At 43.6% G+C, this 6,289-nt stretch overlaps 1 pseudogene; it reads left to right on the top strand.

The window, feature by feature from the left end:
• Positions 1 to 1,232: 1,232 nt before the first annotated feature.
• On the top strand, positions 1,233 to 5,673 carry LOC100619318 (39S ribosomal protein L39, mitochondrial-like; annotated as a pseudogene).
• Positions 5,674 to 6,289: the final 616 nt, after the last annotated feature.

The raw sequence follows: 6,289 nt of genomic DNA, 5'->3' as shown, positions 1-6,289 counted from the left end.
GTTGGGGGCTGTTTGCTCTGACTATCAGCTGGCGGTTTGTGGATTGGGGCAGGAAGACCTGGTAGCCCCCTCCATGGGCAGGAGCTTCTGGGCCTGCCCCAGGGCCCAGCCCTAACTTTTAGGGCTGCTCTACATGGCCAGGAGGAGAAGAATGAGATGGAGGCTGCGGAGCTCCGCCCCTCAAGGGAGATGGAGGCTGGAGCAGGCGGAGCTCCGCCCTCACGCAGGGAGGGGGCCCTGCACAGTCTCAGGGCCTCCCTGTCCTCCCAACACGCCCCCTGCTGTGTGGAGGCTGCTCCTGCAGCACAAAACTTTTCTGGCAATGGGGAGGGAGTCTCACTTTTCAGGCTCAGTCAGGCATCTTATTGCGCTCTTTGACTTTTCTCCTTTGGGGACTCCAACATGCCTGGAACATCCCCCCATCCTCTCCTCAGCAGCCTCACAGAGACTTCCACATCTCACTTTCTAGCTTCATACCTCCCTCCCCCCTAATCCTGTGTTATGTACCTATATGCTCTGGCAGGCGCCTCACTTGTCCCTGATTTGGTCTCGGCCTCAGTTATCTCATCCACAAAATGGGAATATCTTACCATTATTTAACTCCTACCCTATGGAGGTTGTTAGCAGGCTCCAACCTGGCAAATCTAAAAGGAGGCACCTGTCATTCCTCAGTGGGGGTGCCTGGGGTCGTCAGCCTCAGAGGTAACCCCTGCTTTGTCTCTGGAAAATCTACAGTCTAAGAGAAGGATCACAGCTGGTGCTCTAACCCCACTCTATTCCCCCTGGTGGGGTGAAGGGGGGAGACAGCTCCAGTAGCTCTGGGGCTTCCACCTGTCCCTGTGCTTCTCTTCACACAAACCCAGGCCTTCCCAATGCAGACACTCTCAGAACTTCAATATACCCATTTCCTTCACTCAGAGACAAACAGCAAGCATCTGAGGTTCAGGGACTCCAGAAAAACTAATGGCAAAGAACCAGCACTTCTCTGGCCCCAGAAAGACCTCCTCTCCTTCCCCACCCCACAGACTCCAGGGCCCTCCACAGGAGCTGGATGGGGCTGTTCCTCCTGGGAGAGTTTGAGGTGGGGCAGATACCTCAGGCAGGGGCACCCCACCTGCACCCCCCCAAAATGAATGTGTCCAGCTCCTCTGTGGGTACAGGAATCCACTGACAGCTAAGCAGGAGAGCTTTCCATGACCTGGGGGAATGGTGGGAGAACTGGTGGAACAGGGATGGAAAGGAGTCCTCCTGCCCCTAAGAGACAGTGGAGACTGGAAGCCCTCACAGCCTGGGGCCCCATCAAGCGAAGGGCCTGCAGGTCAAGGTCCTTGGATGGCTTCATCACAAGGGGTGCTCCTTGGGGCTGGGGCTGGGGATGGGAGAGTCCAGAAACACCCATTAGCAGGAGGGACCCCAAGAGCAAGAGCACAAAGGCGGGAAACTTCAGATTGACTCTTTATGACTATATCATCAGGTGTATCATAGCCAAGAGATTCAAGGCATGCCCAGAATTCGGGACCTAAACTTTTTGAAGGACTGACTTATGCACAGCCAGGCATCCCCTTTGCTATGTAACAAGCTAAACATCACTTTTTGAACTTATTTAATTGTGCTGCTCAAGGCCTGCATTTCCTGTATAATCATTTCCATTTGGCATACAGTGGAGGAAGGGACAGCGGGATTCAAGTACCCCAACGCAAAAATTTACTTCACATGCATCACTCTTTAAAGCGTATCTCCATATTATTAATATTTGCAATTGAGTGATCATGTAAAGTCAATATCCCCAATCATCAAACCATGTGGCCAATCCCATTTTTCCTGAGTTTCTATTCCCACAGTTCTTCCTCTGGATGTGGATAGTGTAGAATCAATTTTTTATTCAGGTTTTTTTATGTTTTTGGCGGGGTAAGCCTGGGGACTTAGTAGGTTCTTGGGGACCCATCTAGGAAAGGCCATATAACTGTAACAGTCTTGGTGACAAAGCATGTTGAGAAATCCTACAGTAACAAAGAGCTTCAAGTACAAAGTAGGAACCCTCACAACTGAAGTGAGGGAGTTTGCTTCATTAAAAATAAGATTTTTGTATGACAGATTATTTCTCCAGTATTTATGAAAATCATGAATCTTTACTTTGAATGACATATACATTGAAATTATATCTTCAAGGCAACTTAGTCTCAATATTTTCCAGATTTAAATTTTTAATTTTTGCCTTAGAGGTTAATGAATAATACCTCAATCCACAAGCAGAGGATAAACTGTAGGAGTAAAAACACTGATGAAAAGCAACTGCTTGACTACAGGGGGGAAGGGGATACGACTGAGGAGAGACTCTGAATGAACAGTCTAGAGCAAATACCAACAACACGGAAATGGGTTCGAATCAAGAACACATGTGATACCCAGTGGAATCGAGTGTCGGCTATGGGAGACGTGGTAGGAGGGGAGTGAGGGAAGAGAAGAAAATGATCTTTATTTCCAATGAATAATGTTTGGAAATGACAAAATAAAATAATGTTAAAAAATAAATAAATTAAAATAAATAAATAAAGAATGCCTCAGGACACGGAATCTCTTAGCATGGAATCTTAGGAGTGCCCAGTGTTTGGATTAAACCAGCATATGTTTGCTCTATGTATATAATCACAGCATGATTATTTTCTGACTTTCTAATGATTCATTTCTGCTCCATAATAGATTTAAACTAGAAATGAAGACTAAGATAAGGTCTCAAATGTGCTTATTGTTAAATGTTAAATAAGAAAAATAATAATTTTTATCTACTCCTAAGCTGTGACCAGTAAAACTTGCTACTTGAGGTAAATCTCTTGGAACTCTATTTTGATGATCTGAATTTTGATTTCAGGTATACTCCTCTGAATGACCATTAAGTTAATAATCCACCAATTATGGGACATGCTACATATTGCTCAAAGGGTGTATGATTTGAGAACTGCTACAAGTGGATGTCTGAACTGGGAAGGCTGAGAGGGTAGCCTTGAAACAGATGCTCTTAACTCAGTTTCCTTGTTGTGCTCTTTTCTTTCTGGACAGGAAAATTTCCCATCTGGTTATAATTGTGTTCCTGGCTATGATAACCTCTGTATACTGTGGACCTTGTTGCATAACTGGCTATTCTTAAAAAGTTAACATAGACTCTTAACCTAGAATCAAACTAAGCTAAATAAGCTTTATCCTATTATATATGGCAGGTCAGTCTGGGCCCTTGAAGAGAGTCTTGATATTATCATAATCACGTGGCTCCTTTCTATAACCAAGGCTGGTGAACTGTAAATATTGCTTTTTTCCCCCCTTGAATTTTATTTTATTGGTTACAATACTCACGTTATTTCCCTTCCTCCACTCCACATATCCTTCCCACAACCAACACGCAATTTCATTGGGTATTACTTGTGTCCTTGATCAGAACCTATTTCCATGTTGTTGATGTTTGCATTAGGATGTTCATTTAGAGTCTCCATCTTCAATCACATCCCCTCGACCCATGTATTCAAGCAGTTGTTTTTCTTTGGTGTTTTTACTCCCACAGTTTTTCGTCTGCTTGTGGATAGTATTTTTTAGATCCCTGCAGGTTGCTCAGGGACATTGCATTGACACTAATGGAGAAGTCCATTACATTCGATTGTACCACAGTGTATCAGTCTCTGTGCACAACGTTCTCCTGGTTCTGCTCCTTTCACTCTGCTTCACTTCCTGGAGGTTGTTCCAGTTCCCATGGAATTCCTCTACTTTATTATTCCTTTGAGCACAATAGTATTCCATCACCACAGTTTGTTCAGCCATTCCCCAATGGAACGGCATCCCCTCATTTTCCAGTTTTTGCCACCACAAAGAACACAGCTATGAATATTTTTGTCCAAGTCTTTTTCCTTATTATCTCTTTGGGGTACAAACCCAGCAGTGCTTTGGCTGGATCAAAGGGCAGACAGTCTTTTAGCGCCCTTTGCGCATAGTTCCAATGGTAGCTTAAGCTTGACTTAGGACAGTCCAGGGGTCTGTCAGTTGTTTCTGATTTGTCATTTGCTACCATATGTCTTTCATAGACCATCTTACTAAATAATTAATCCTTAGGTATGCGTGTAGACATTCCTGTTTTTGTTAGATTGAGTAGGGTGCAGTAATCTAAAGTTCACAGGATAAAGAGGCTCATTTTTAAAATTAAACCCTTACCTTTCATCTTCGAGTTAATACTGTGTATTAACTCCAAGGCAAAAGAATGGTCAGGGCTAGCAATGGGGGTCATGTGACTTACCCAGGTTCACACAGCTGGGAAATGTCTGAGGCCAGATTTGAACCTAGGACCTCCCGTCTCTAGGCCCGACTCTCAATCCAGTGAGCTACCCAGCTGCCCCAAAGGGTCTCATTTTTACATGGAATGTTTCTAAAATTTTTCCTTCAGCCTGAAGACAACATTATTCATATCTGATACAGGATTCAGCTAAGAGCAAGTGTTATTCAACTACTGAAATTCTCTGCATCTTCATGGGAATCTTGGGCTCCTAATTTGGTGTTTTTCTTATAGCTTTATTGTGCCATGATAATGGGGTGTGTGATAGAGAAGGAATTTAAAGATGAATACACAGTCACTTTGGTCAGAGTCCCAGAAATTCCAGTGATTGCTGGAGCCTTCTGCTATGATGTAATTTTGGACCAAAGACTTGATGAATGGATTCCAACACCTGAAGACCTGTGTTCTTTCACAAAGGATGCTCACGTTTTAATTAATAGAGATCTTCCATTTGAAACTTTGGATATTGAAGCAAAATTGGCATTAGAAATGTTCCAACATAACAAGTACAAAGCAGTTTATAGAAGAGAAAGCATCAGAAAATCCAGAGAGACTAATAAAACTACACAGATTTGGTGACTTCGAGGATGTTAGTGAGGGCCCCCTCATTTCAAGGACAAGTATTTGGTTCCAGTATGAAGTTTCAGCAGCTCATCATCTTCCAGGTGCCTAGTTAGATCATCTAAGAAGATTCCAAGGTCTTTCTTTACCAGTTCACTTAAGAGCACATCATACTATATGGCATAAGCTATTGGAAAGGTCTCAGAAAATAGGCAACGGCTTTGACTGGCCGGCTAAACCTTGTGAGGGTAGCCATCGGGTCATTGACCCCTGGTGAACCAAGGCTTTGCTCACCCAGCATGGGAAGACTGCTTCGGCTAAACAGATGGAAGAAACCAGTAAGAAGGTTCAATGGCTGAGATGGTGATGCAGCAAAGCACTGTGGAGTGCTCAGGGTGTGTTGGAGCACAAAGGACAACATGGCCATCCAATGCAGCTGAGGAAGTCTCCAGGTGTAACAATTTTTCGTGCCACTGGACCCAGGCTTCCAACACCGAGAGAGTGGGACTGTCTCTGTGCAATGACTTTTCAACTTAAATCTCCTTCACGCACAAGTGTCTTTGTGCACACTCATCTATCATAGATGAAAACGCACAAAGACAATCGTCATCCTCTGTTACAGAGAGGCTACTACTACTATTGCTAACAGGTTTAGCATCAGGTTTTTAATCACATAAACTAGTTGCTGAAGTTTGGTAAGCCTTAGTAAATTGGATTAATTCTTATCACTAGTAAATTTCAGCAACATTTATTCTGCAAGAGCTGATGGTCCACAAGTACCCTTGCACATACCCACGTAAGACACAGGGGGAAAGCTGAAGTGGCCTAAAAACCCATCTCATCATTGTATTCAGCATATTTCTGCCCTTACATAGAAGTTACTTCTCCTGTCTATAAAAGCCATGTGTTCCACGCTAGCAACACCCCCGTTGCTTGTTCCTTGGTGTGCTAAAAAAAATACTTTTGTCTTTTCTTGAGTGCTTCATTGACTAGGGCAAGGGATGAGTCAAGATTTCTTTTAACAGGCTTGAGTGTATTCATTTTTTGATTACATGATGGAGGATGACATGCTAAGTACAGGAGAATGTCTTCCTTGTGAAAGAAAGTCATTTCTCGTCTAGCTAGAAAAAGGCCTTCTGGTGTGTCAGGGAATGGCAGAGCACCCTACCTGACCACCCACGAAAGCCAATACGAGTCCTATTTGTGAAGTTGTCATTGGGGTATAGTCTAGGGATGAAACGTCATCACTCATTTGTCAGGACAAAAGATATTTTTCTATGAATGGATTCCATGGAGAACCACATAATAATGATGAAGAAGCTGCCTAACATGTATTCTGCACTTACTCAAAGCCCTTTATAAATGTTATCTCATTTGATCCTTGTAACAACCCTGGTGGGAAGGTACTATTATGAT

The sequence above is a fragment of the Monodelphis domestica genome, chromosome X (assembly GCF_027887165.1).
Source record: "Monodelphis domestica isolate mMonDom1 chromosome X, mMonDom1.pri, whole genome shotgun sequence".
In the NCBI taxonomy this organism is placed as follows: domain Eukaryota; kingdom Metazoa; phylum Chordata; class Mammalia; order Didelphimorphia; family Didelphidae; genus Monodelphis; species Monodelphis domestica.
This window is presented reverse-complemented; position numbering and strand designations above follow the sequence as displayed.